We start from the raw sequence: 13,810 nt of genomic DNA, 5'->3' as shown, positions 1-13,810 counted from the left end.
ACACTGTACTCTAGCACACTGAGGTTGTCTCTAAAAGTTGGTTGTGTGTGTGTGGTTTGTCTGCTCAGAACAGGAAAACACTACGGGGTGGGAATGTGCTGAAGAAGATGGGAAGACGAAAGCTCCATTTAGTTGTCCACTGTTGACCTGCAGACTTCCTGTCTTCTCCTCCAAAACACACACACTGAAGGTGAGAGAGCTGCTGCTGATTGTTGATACAAATATTCAAAAACAATACAATAATTGCTATCATATACGGTTAGATTCGGTTGTGTTTATAGGAGCAGCCATATATTCTGGTTGTGTATCACTCTCATGGCTGTGAAGAACCTCTATTTACAACCGACTGGGGAGGTTGCAGCATTTCAACATATAATTGAATTTGAGGGGAAACAAACTGTGAAAAAGCATTAGAAGATGATGAAATTGAGACCATCACAAATTTTGAAAAATCCATTTCCACAATGTTTTCATTTCTGGATCATCATTGTCTGTGTTTTGGCTGCGGCCTCTGGTTGTTGATCCTCTCCCAAGGCTGTGTGATGCTGTGGGCTGTGCCCACGTCTTAATAAATGTCATCCATAAACAAACACATAAACCAACATATAAATAAACAAATACATGAAATAGATACAGAAATGAATAATTAAATGCATAATTGAATGAATACATGTTGGTAATCAATCAAGGCACAAATTAAGGTATGACATTTATGTAAATAATGTGTTAATTTATTCATTTCTTTTATATTTCTACAGCGACTGTCGACCTCATTAAGATATAAACACAATTAATAAACGTAGATTGGTTTACTTTTTCCCTGATTAATTACCAACATTTATTTATTTATGATTTAATTATTTATTTATGTGCTCATTTCAGCTTTTACTTATATTTGTACTAGTATTTGTATTACTATGTGTTTATTTGTTTATTTATTCATTAGAATATTTATTTCAACTGTTATATTTGTATTGGTTCTATTATTTATTAATGAAAATATATATATATATATACAGTATATATATATTATATTATATATATATATATATTATATATATATTTATCAATAAATATCTTTGGTCGTCGTAGATAGCAGGAGTATATTTAGCATATAGTATATATTCAGTACTTTCCATAACACTTCTCTCGAGGTGTCCTCAGATTATCCTCAGAGTTGAATCCTACTTCGGATCACTGTTTAATGTACTCTTCATCCTTTTGACCTATTTTCTTTGAGGCTGTGCTAGTTTTTTCTTTATCATGTGACCACAACAATGAGAGTTATGATGAATGAGAAGGGTTTCATCTGGTCTCACAGCATATTTTATGCCTGTTACTGCTTACTTAATGTGTGGAAATGAGCATGTGGGAGTCCAGGAGTCCCACGGTAAATGAAACATGTCTCTTTGTGTCCGTGTAGCTGGAGGCAGCTCTTCACAGTCCGTCTCAGTACAGCCTGCTTGGTTTCTGCATTGCCAGCACGTCCTTACCGCAGGGTTACCTCTGGGTGAGTACAGCGGTGGTGGACCTCCAGGTTGTCACCCACTGAGAAGCAGATTAACTGAACTGATGAAAGCTTTTAAAGTGCTGTACAGTATGTCCATAAACTGTGCATAGTATGGGCATGTATATCGTATATATTAAGGAGGAAGGAGGTTAAATAACGCCCCAAACCTACGCTAAATATTGGTGAGGAAAAACTGTCATGGTCATTTTCGAAGGGGTCCCTTGACCTCTGACCTCAAGATATGTGAATGAAAATGGGTTCTATGGGTACCCACGAGTCTCACCTTTACAGACATGCCCACTTTATGATAATCACATGCAGTTTGGGGGCAAGTCATAGTCAAGTCAGCACACTGACACACCGACAGCTAAATGCAGTACCTGTGAGGGTTTCTGGACAATATTTGTCATTGTTTTCTGTTGTTAATTGATTTCCAATAATAAATATATACATACATTTGCATAAAGTAGCATATTTGCCCACTTTCATGTTGATAAGAGTATTAAATAATTGACAAATCTCCCTTTAAGGTACATTTCGATAGATAAAAAATGTGTGATTAATCACGATTAAATATTTGAATCGATTGACAACCCTTATACATATATAGATATATCTATATATCTATATATAGATTATATTTTTTCGCATTTGAACTGTAGTTTGAATGTAGAATACTCAAACTAAGGAGGCCTCTGTTCCCCTTTTCAGAAAAGGTAACATTCTGTCAGTGTATGACATGATGTTCATCAGATATGTGGCTATATTAATAAATGTTCCTGCCACTTTCTTTCCCATCATCTTATTGTAACTTCTTCAAAATTATTTCTCAAATTCATTCTCATAATACCAGACAGGTTAGCCATCTTCATTTTCCTTCTTACAAAACGAACCGTTTTTTTTATATATGTGTATTTGTTTCTTTACATGCATATTGTCGGCTGATTTTGTGAACTTTTCTGTTCATTTTGTCTGTCATATTGTCATTTATTGACTTAGATATGTTTTTTTTTTCCCAATGGAGTTCAGGTTGCTGGCGGAGGAGGCAGCTTGAACAATGGCCAAGTGGAGATCTTCTCCCTGAACCGAGCCTCTCCTCGCCTGGTCAAGACCGTCCCGCTGAGGGCCCCGGTCCTCTGTCTGGAGTATGTGAAGGAGCCGTGTCCCAGCACAGAGGAGAGGGAGGCTGAGAAGGCCCCGACTGCAGCCAAGATAGGAAACATCATCTGTGTTGGCCTGCAGGACGGCAGGTCAGTCATTTGGAGCAGCTCCGTGTCTTAGTCTGTAGACACGAACTGATGACCTGTTATCTGGTCCAATCAGTCAGTGGGGACAGACTAAACAAAGCAGGGGGTGGTAGATGTATTTTTGATCTTTGAACAGAGCCAGGTTTCTACCTGCTTCCAGGCTTTATGCTAAGCTAGACTAAACATGTCCTGATTCCAGCTCTGTACTTAACACACAGACATGAGGTTGATATCCATCAGACCATCTCACTCTCAGAACGAAAGAGAAGGAGCGAATTTCCCAAAGTGTTGAACTATTCCTTTAAGCCCGTCTTTCATTTTATTGTCAGTATTTGACGTTTCAGTGTAATGTGTCTCTTGGTCTTCCCAGCGTCTGTGTGTACAGCAGCGTGGACACAGCTGTTCAGTGCCTGTTGACCTTGGTGATCCCCGACACCTGTCCAGTCCACTGCCTCAAACACTCGCTGTCTTTCCTCTTCGCTGGACTAGCCAACGGCAAAGTAGCTGTGTACCACAGAAAGACTGGGGGTGAGTGCTCACTGAGGGACACTTACATCACTGATGTGATGCTGGTTTGCATGTCAGAGTGAAGAGACTGTGGTACACATTCACAATATTACACTGCAGCGGTAGGTGCTAAAGCATAGACCATTCTTCTCCCTCAGAGAGACTGTGGGACGTGGACTCGTGCAGGCTGGTGTCTCTGGGCTCTGAGCCGGTCTGCTGTCTGCTGACACTTGAAGACTCTGTATGGGCCAGCTGTGCCAACCAAGTCACTGTTATCCAAGGATCCAGCCTCCACACACAGGTACGCCATCTCATCAGCAACAGGTGGACAGTTCTGTTAAATATGGAAAATCAAAAGGGTTGGAATAGTTTTTTGTAAGAAGTTTCAATGATTTTCCATAATAAAGGTATAATCGGCAGGAATTTTCTAAAAAACAAAAACAATGTCTAGACTGATGCAATGCTCACTATGATCCATTAGAAGTGTGTGGTGGTGTTGTTATCCACAGAGACCCTGCAGCCCTCTGCCTGTATTTTCTCTTTTCTTATTATTTTGCTGTGTTCGGGACATTTCTGGACTTCAGCAATAACGTTTTATTTCTCTGATTCCCTGCTCATACTAACGCCGCTCCCTCTCTTCATTCACTCTATATCTTGCTCGACCATCGCTGCTCTCTCTCTCCCGCTCGCTTATTCACCCGAGGAGGAGTGAACTTTGAATGCCATGTGTTTACAAACAGCCCCGATCTTTGAATTTTTTGGTAGTACATTATGGAGGGATTTTTAATTGGCCAGTAGGAACAGCAAAACCTGATTCTGTATTCATATGGGCACCTGACCGTTGTTTTAAGACGTGCTCGAAAAATTGTGAACCTATCTTTTAAAGACGGAGCAGTGAGATAGCTGCACAGAGCAGCTGGAGGTATAGTCTCTTTACTCAGAGAACCGTGGTTACATATGTCATATGTAGAACCTGATCCAGATTTTGGCTGCACCCCTCCGGTCTCCTCTCTGGAACTACATCACACACTACATCTCACAGCTGCCAATCAGGGTGGGATTAACCAGCTTGTGGGCCCTGGGCTGAAATAAGTTACCTATAACCTAACCCTATTGATTAACTCTGATTGGCTCACTTTTGGGTGTGTTACCTTTGAAAAACATACCACTGTGTCACATGTAATCAAATGCCACTCCAGTGAAGAAATCGTGTATGCTGTATCATGTTGGTTTGGAATCAAATTAACATGCAACACCATCTGCCAGAAACTCATCGCTGCTGGCTCTGACAGCACAGTACTGCTGTCCTAATTTTTCACAGAAGCTGAAAACGGATTTAGCTTCAAGGTATATGCAGCATTTTCCTAAAAAAACAATGTATAGACTTCATACAAACATAATCTCTCTCAATCATCACTTATGACCCACTAGAAGTGTGTGGTGGTGTTTGCAGCCCTCTGCCTGGATTTCCTTATTTTGCTGTGCTCAGGACGTTTCTGGGCGTCAACTTCTATTAAAAAAGTAGCGACCAGGTTCCAGATCGTAAGCACGCATCCAAGAGGAAGCTACAAAAATGGTGGAGCTGCAGTGGTTAGAAATGGAGTAGCGGTGATTAGAAAAAGTTATTTTTATAAAACGGTCACTATATACTGACAGTATTGCATGAGACAGGTAACTCCGGTGTCCTCCGGTGTTCTAACAGCATCTGCAGGATTTCACTTACCGGAGGAAAACAACCAGTCAGAGCTGAGCTGAGGTCTGCCGTCTACGAGAGCCGGCTGTCAATCACTCGCGAACTCCGACCAAACGGTCAAACTAGGCAGCGCTGATCAAATACGAATCAATATCCTGTTACTGTAATGCCTATTTCTCTCCTCAAATGTTTCCAGAAACATCTTGTAGTGTACTGTTTAGCTGCAAAATGAGAAAGTTTGTGGCCCGGCAGCCATGTTGAGATCAGTTGAGGAAATACCAAGCACCACGTTAGCTTTTTTACTTTTGGTGATTGCATTCACATTTTCAAAAAAGTGGTGTTGATTTGTGAAGATTATCTTGGTGAACACAACGTGTAAGTATCATTTAATGTGTGTTAATTGAAAACCCAATGGAAAAATCCCATTGTTTTTTTTTTGTCGAGGGAACCAGGGCAATGCTAACTTCCTAGCTGGCCTACAACAATACGTTAGCCCTGCTAATATTCACTTAAAATTAACAGTCTAACTCCACAATGCAGTACTACATAAATTAGTTCACATGTTTTCAGCAATTATTGTTTAACATGCATAATCATAATGTGTTTAGAAACAAATCTCTGATTTCACTTTACCCAGACTTTTACATTCACAATAATAACCTCTCCCACTCAGATTTACTCATTAGCTCTCTCTGCCCTGTGGACACCCACTCACAGAATCTCTCTAAGTATACTCTTAAGTAGTATGCAGTTTACGGTAACCTTTATGAAATGTCACTTGGAAGTTTGTCTGCGCTTTATTGACTTGCAAATAAGCTACAGTGGTTGGTAGCCAGCTAACCTACTGACCTATTATCCTGATAGGAATGGGACTGAGGACCAAAATGAGTATATAGTAAGTAAGAGCGGTTGTAGTTGTGCGTTTATATGGATTCTTTCTCCAAAATATAATTCATGTGCTTGCAAAAAAGATTTGCCCCTTTTACTGCTGACAGATGACCTATACTATAGACTGTGACCCTCTCTCTACCTCTCTCTGTACTGTAGAGCTTCAAAGCCCACTCTGATCCAGGCTGCAGGGTTAGCCACATGATTCGTTCAGGAGGCGGGGTTTGGATGGCCTTCACCCAGGGCTCCTCCATTCACCTGTTTCACACAGAGACCCTGGAACTACTACAGGAAGTCAACATCTCCACCCGCACCGCCCATCTGACACTACCAGGCAAGGCCAGACAAGGTGTTAACACCCAGAATCATATACGGAGCGTATAGCGCCGCGCTCGGATCAGACACTTTCTGTAAAAGCTTTATTAGTAAGAAGGCCACACATATGTTTACTGAACACCATTTGGTATCTCAAGCTATTAAAGGTAATTTAGTCCTATTTGCTGACTGCAGTGCAGCTCAGCAGCAGAGCACTCAGTGCTGTCACCGGTAGCCAAAATGTATATAAAAGTAAACTGTTTATTCAGTCAGTGAATGGGGAAGAATCTGATTTGACATGGTTTGTACTGACTTTAATAACCTTTCAGTCAGTCAGTGTAAATAATGTTTTGTTACTTTGCACACGCCGGATGTTGGTCTCTCCCACTTATAAATCACTAAGAAGATAAGCTACCATCGGGGGAGTTTGCATTTTCTACAAATCTCCTGAACTAGCTCAGTAACTGAAATGGTTCTGGGAGACGGCGATCCACGACTTTGACACGCACTATGAGGGTTCTGGATCAGGGCAAGACCACTGTTAAACATGGACTGTATTCCTGTTGTGGCAGCAGTAATGGTGGTCATGTTAATGGTCGAATGCCTGTTTCTATTCCAGGTCAGGTTTGTGTCTCCAGCTTGCTGATCTGCCAGGGCCTGCTGTGGGTGGGGACCAGCCAGGGCATCATCCTCACCTTCCCTGTACCCACCCTGGAGGGCATCCCCAAGATCACAGGTCAGTACTGAGCACAGCAGCATGTCCTCTGTGACCGAAGCTTGGAAACTAACTAACTAACACGATTAATCGCATGATGGTCCATAATTAATCACATTTTAATTGCACATTTTTTATCTGTTAAAAATGTATCTTAAAGGGAGATTTGTTTGATTTGATTTAATACTCTTGTCAACACGGGAGTGGGCAAATATGCTACTTTATGCAAATTTATGTATATATATTATTATTGGAAATAAATTAACAACACAAAACAATGACAAATATTGTCCAGAAACCCTCACAGGTACTGCATTTAGCATAAAAATATGCTCAAATCATAACATGGCAAAATGCAGCCCAACAGGCAAGAAAATGTTTTTTCCTCGCCAAAATGTTGTGTAAGTTTGGAGCGTTATTTAACCTCCTTCCCAACAGGCTAGTATGACATGGTTGGTACCAATGGATTCCTTAGGTTATGTAGTTTCTTACGATACCAGTAACCTCACTCTAGTTTCAAAATGGAACCCGCTACAACCTAAAAATGGCAAGTTGCGTTAATGCGTTAAAACAAACACGTCTTAACTTTGACAGCCCTGCTGGCCCTGTGCTCATTATTCCCTGAATGTGTTTCATATAACATCGCTGCAGCATGAAGTCATGATGATCCATGATGTGCCTGTGTTGACTAAGACACTAGCGGGCACTAAAACACCACTAAACTGGGAACTGAACTCTAACAGCAGCCAGTGTACGGCAAAGAACCAAAACAGGAATTCTATTTATTTTGCAAGTGCATCATACATTTAACAGTAACATTTTTACACATTGAAGACCATGTCTTCGGGTTACATTTTGAGACGCTCAAAAAATTGACATACAGTATATGTTTTACGGGAGAACATGAAGCCAATTTTCATCACTACCCATGTATTCTCTCTACTTGTCATAGTGAGCAGTAACATGTTATGTAGTATTATGTCAACATTTGCTTTTTGTCCACTACTGACAACTAATAACCTTTATATAACCAGTTATAGGTCATTAACATTTCGACCCTTTCCAATACATGTGCAGGATTTCAATATTATATTCCCCCCTTTATTCTACCTTTTCCTTTGTTATGTTTGCCATTTGCCTGATACAAAGCTGTTAGGATTAGAGCATCACCTTTTTTTAGTCCAACAATGTTTTGGAAATTTGAGTCCAATGTGAGGATTCTCTGCATTTTTCCTTTCCTGTTATCTTGCACCTGGATCTAAATACAGCATAAGACATGATGTGCACACAACTACCTTTCTGCATCAGGCAGTTTATTAGTAGTACAGTATGTGGATTATGGCAGTGAATTAACTTGATATTAAAACCTGCGTAATAATGGTTTAACGTAGTCAAACAAAAATATAACAGAATGAAAACCAAGGTATTTCTTTGTGTTGTATTTGTATTGTATTGTGACATAACAGCCACGTCCTCTATATTTATTATGTTAATCCTGACATAGTGACACACATCATGTGTTGCCATGTGAGACACCGTGGATTCATTTAGAACTGTCGTATACCCCTCAGGTAAGGGAATGACGTCTCTGAATGCTCACTGTGGGCCGGTGGACTTCCTGGTGTCGACCTCCAGCACCCTGGCCTCCGACCTGCTCAGACGGGACTCCGTCGTCAACGGCAGCGAGGAGGGTGCCAACAGAGAAGGAGGGAGAGGTAAACGTGATGGCGGAGGAGATGAAGGAGTGCAGAGGTGGGCGCAGAGCGGCTACCCCCAGGACTCGGAAACTCCTCCGCCAAGGGAGGAGAAGCCCAAGCGTCTCCTGCTGCAGTATCGCCTCCACTCCACTTGCCAGCTGCCTGGGAAGCTGCTGACAGCCCAGCCCGAACAGGGGAACCACAGGCCCCCCCCGGACTCCCTGGAGCACAGCCCAGAGGACGGCTCCATTTATGAAGTGAGCGAGGACCCTGATGTGTGGGTTAGGGGGCGGCCTGTGGAGTGGGGGAAGGAGGGGGAGGCCAGGCGCAGCAGAGTCACCTCAACAGCCATCTTCTCCGCTGGCAGAGGGTACCGCAGGATAGGACAGACGGGGCGCCCAGGCTCCACTGAAAACACACTGCTGGTGTGGCAGCTTCCTTTAACTCTCAGCCAATGACAGACGAGCATGTCACCTGACTGGCTGAACAATCTGTTTCCTCAGTTACTGTGGCGCAAGACGCTTTGGCCCTGTTCAGACCTGGTATTAACATGCATCCTCAGTGATCGGATCACAAGTGGACAGCTTTAAGTACAGGCGAAGACGCATTGAGATCCGATCTTTCAGACCACATTCAGAGGTGGTCTGGGCCACATATGACCTCATTCTTTTAATAGTGTGGGTCTCACTGGGCTCCTCAGGTGAATAGACAGGCAGACGCAAGCGCTTGTCTGCCTCACTGAGCATGGAAACGGCTTCTGTGCTCTACTGTATTCTGTCAGTACAACTGTATTTTATTAAAATATATCTTATCTATAGGCTACATATCTACAGACTATCAGACTAGGCAGAGGAAGTGCATTATTATCATACTGTTGGAGATGTGTCTGTGTTTTTGTTCCGCTGCTTCACATGGAGCTGACACCCGCCCACCCGTTCTCACCCCCGGCTCTCTGAAGCTCTGTACCCCGCTGTCACCTGGCAAAGGCAGCAGTGCTGGCGGGGGCCGCCGGTACAATAACATTTATTTTGATGTTTATAAAATGTACCCAAATTCAGGAATATGTAGGATATTACTAAAGACATTCATGTAATATTACGTCACAGCGTCTGCTGTATAGGCCGTGTGTTCACTACGTGTTTATTTGCATATAGAGCGGGGAAGCGAGATCGGATCACAAGTGGTCACTCAGGACGCATGTGGAGACGCATTCTAATGCCAGGTGTGAACAGACGTACTTAGAGCTGTCCACTTGTTTTCGGATCACTCAGGACGCATGTTAATACCAGGTCTGAACAGGGCCTAAATTTCAGTGGTTTTGTTTGCGACAGGTGAACACCACAAGCAAGGCATGTTAGCAAGCTAACATTAAAGGTAACGTTACTTGTGAAGCCTACGAATACTGAAGTCAGCAGCTACCTCCAGTGTGGTTGGACATCAGGAAGAGCAACATTCTTAAGCTCTGTGTCCAGATGTGATCATACACGCCATGACATTCAACTGAATCAACACTTCACATTGGGCCTAGTTTGCATTGCTCCCTATCGCATCATGCCAAACCTGTTTTACAGGCACAGATGTGACGCATACTGAACCATGCCATGTATTTTTCAAACAGGCTGGACCCGCTTAGATTGTGTGCGGCCCTCTCCTAATTGCATGTATACATTTAAAGGAATACTGCAACATTTTGGGAAATATGAAGATCATTATCATTCTCATGTCGTTAAGTATGAAGCTGGAGCGTCTTTCTCGACGAACAACATCCCGGCGAAGTGACTGCGTGCAGCTTCCTGAGGTCTTGTCCTCACAGTGGGGTCTCCAGTGCCATGGTGTCTGTACAGAGACCAAAACCTGCACTATAACCAAAGACACTGCACAGAAATGCTGGGCGGATGGATAAACTGTTGTTTGTCAAGATATAGTTCCAGCATGTAGCTCCCCCTAAAACCACAAAGTGTTGTTTTTACATTTCTGTTTGTGTACAGATTAAACAAATACAGATACAACATGTTAATTTATAAGTTTTAAAGATGTCAATAGGTGTATTCTTGAACTTTGGACAGAGCCAGGCTCGCTGATTCCCCCCCCCCCTGCTTCCAGTCTTAATACTAAGTTAGGTTAACAACATGTGGGCTGCGCCATGTTCTCAGTAAATCTGTCCTTGAGTCTTTTGCTTCCTGTGAAGTACAAACTGTCTTGTAAATTGCATTATGTGTGCATTCAGACATTTCCCGTTCAGCGGCTGAACATCCTGCTTCGCTGTCATCTAAACTTTTAACCTTGTTGGAGTTGCTCTTTAAATCTTTGATGAACACTGACCTTAGGGCTGTGATTCCTCACAACATTGACCACTTACACTGTCAAAATCAGCACTTCTGGTACCAACTGTTAGACCAACAAACTCGTGATTTACAGCAAAACAATGGAACGTTGTGAAAAGAACTCAACTAAAACCTAATAGTACCAATTAATTGAAAAATCTATGAAGTCAGTTGTTATAGCATTATGTTCAGTGTCCATGTTTAAATGTGTTATAGCAATTAACAGTCATTACAGTATTGACGTGCATATAAATGTGCTTAATTTACATTAAGACAGGCACCTTAACATGCACTTTTCATAATCATGTGCTTCCTTTTTTGTAATATAAAGCAATAATGGTACTTATTAGGGATGTTTGAATTGCTTTGATTTCTGATGCAGTACAGCTGCTGTGTCTGTCCCTGTTGCGAAAACCATTTTAGGACCATTGTGAGGCAAAAAACAATCAGACACTCGAAAAGAAAGTTAGATTATTTAGAGGAAAACGTTGTAAATGTGTTATCAGAATAAAGTTGTGATTTTTTTTTTTTTTAATTCATGACTTTTCTGAAATGACTTTAACATTAGGACTTTTTTTCTCAAAATATTATGACCCTTCTCTTGATATGTTTTTTTTTCCTAACAGTGACACTTATGCCCCATCGATCAAACCCTCACTGGACTCACTCATGAGTCGACAAATGTGTTGCTGTAAAGCATCGGTTTGTTTCTGTAATTGTGAAGATGTGAAGAAATCAAAGCGTGGCGTCACAGGTGATGAGGGAGAAAAATCTGAATCAATCAGAAATTAGACACATGTACACAAATACAAATATGTTTACATTATGAAATGTATTTATTTTGTTATTAAACTATGTAATATTTACAGTTTAAAATTGAGCATTTGTGATTAACACTTTTTCTTAAGCAAGGCATCCATGGCTTGATGTCTCTTTGTCACCATGTGTTTGATAAACTTAACGCATTATTTTTCAGAGTTATCTTTTCTTTTCTTAAATACCCTGCAAAAGAGTGTTCGTACGGAAGCCCTGACGTGCAAATGAGAAAAAAAAATTCTGGTGCCTATTTTCTAAGTCTGATCTAAATTGTTTTCTCTCCTGTTTATGACTTAAAGGAACTGTGTGTTTAATATTTTTTTAGCAGAAATGGAATATTATATTCATAACTATGTTTTCATTAGTGTATAATCACCTGAAACTAAGAATGTTCTTTTCATTAGCTTAGAATGAGCCCTCCATATCTACATAGGGAGCGGGTCCTCTTCACGGAGTCCGCCATGTTGCTCCGCCATGTTTCTGCAGTAGTCCAGAACGGACAAACCAAACACCGGCTCTAGCGAGAGTTTTTTTGCATTTTTACATTACCTAAAGGCCATCGTAGTTCTCTGACACGCTGGTGAAACTGCGGTAAAATGAGCCGCAAAGTGCAAAACCGTGGTACCATCATATGGCCATATGACTTCCGTTGCTCCTACAGTGGTGTTATTATGGTAAGGATGGCCTCTGAGCGAGGCGTTACTGCAGTCTTGGAAAGGGAGTGAGCAGAGGGGTATTCAGTTGATTGCAATCTGCAACCACACCACTAGATGCCGCCAAATCCTACACACTGTACCTTTAAGAACACTGAATAATTTATAAACTTGCTATCACACAATATACAGTATGTACCTTATGTTTACATTTCATGGAGAAATTAAAACTCATCTGGAAGAAAACTGCTTTTAGTCCTATTTAGAACATGGGGTAGTGGTGAAAAAATGCACCTGCCAAAGCTGCTTATTCAGCTGTTTCACAAGATGAACTTTTATTAAGGAACTTGGAAAGATTACCCTGGAAAAAAAAGCTTTGTTCTTAAACAATTTAGATCAGACTTAGAAAATGGATCACCATATTTTGTTTTACTCACTTGCTTCCGTAGTTCCAGTACACTACACCATGAAATGTGATGACACAATTGCTCTTGGTTTACTCGATGGAAAAGTTATGAAACTACAGGAGTTGTACTAGTATTGTTGAAAAGTTACCAGATTTGAGGTAAATTCTTCATTTTCACCTGCTGCTGCTTCACCTTCAGCTTGTCAAAAATGTCGTAGCCATGCTGGATGCAGCTGGTCTCAGTATGTCGTGGTACATTTTACACTGGCACTTTGAAATAAAATAAGATATTCAAAGAGATAACATTTACTGTTATTTTTTTTTCTATTTCTGGAACTGATGTGTGCCATGAGAGAATGTGCTGTTCACATTGTACTGATCAAATTAGAGCCTGGAAATGGACAAAAATATATTTTAAAAAAAATGGCCGACTTCCTGTTGGGTTTACAGCATGGCCCCAAGAGACTTTTTTTTTAAAGTCTTAATGATATATGCCCCTACCAAATTTGATACATCTAGGTGAAACGTAGCGTGAGGGCTACTTCGTCAAAATATTCTAGGGGGCGCTAACGGGCCTCCTTGCAACACCCAAGCACAAGAACAACACCCATTAACACATTTTAGAACTTTTAAGTGTTAATTTCTAAGTTTCGTTTGTTTTTAAGCAACCCTAGCCCCACAAAAGCAACTTCCCGTTTCCTGGCAGCCCGACGTTGGTGCTTGGGCCCTAATAATAAACATTACAGTTTCAATAGGGTCCTCGCGGCCCAACGTTGTCAGTGCTCGGGCCCTAAATATATACAATGAAGATAATATTACATGTGAAAATATGAAATATAGTGCAGATATTAAACATGGTACAAATATAGAGGGATGCAGAGGAGTAGTGGAGGTACAGTAATTGACAATAACATTAAAAGTGTAGTCAATCAGGAGCTGTGGCAGTGTCTCGATTTGGATGGCCTATGCCATGAAAATATGGTCTTACTAGCGATGAACACATGGTTGCAGTAGCTAGCAGAGTGATGTCATAGTAAGA

General features: G+C 41.3%; 1 pseudogene; it reads left to right on the top strand.

Annotated features, from left to right (window-relative positions):
- LOC141772250 (rho guanine nucleotide exchange factor 10-like protein) overlaps positions 1 to 13,074 on the top strand; it is a 44,611-nt pseudogene extending 31,537 nt beyond the window's left edge.
- The last annotated feature ends 736 nt before the right edge of the window (positions 13,075 to 13,810 follow it).

The sequence above is a fragment of the Sebastes fasciatus genome, chromosome 8 (assembly GCF_043250625.1).
Source record: "Sebastes fasciatus isolate fSebFas1 chromosome 8, fSebFas1.pri, whole genome shotgun sequence".
In the NCBI taxonomy this organism is placed as follows: Eukaryota; Metazoa; Chordata; class Actinopteri; order Perciformes; family Sebastidae; genus Sebastes; species Sebastes fasciatus.
This window is presented reverse-complemented; position numbering and strand designations above follow the sequence as displayed.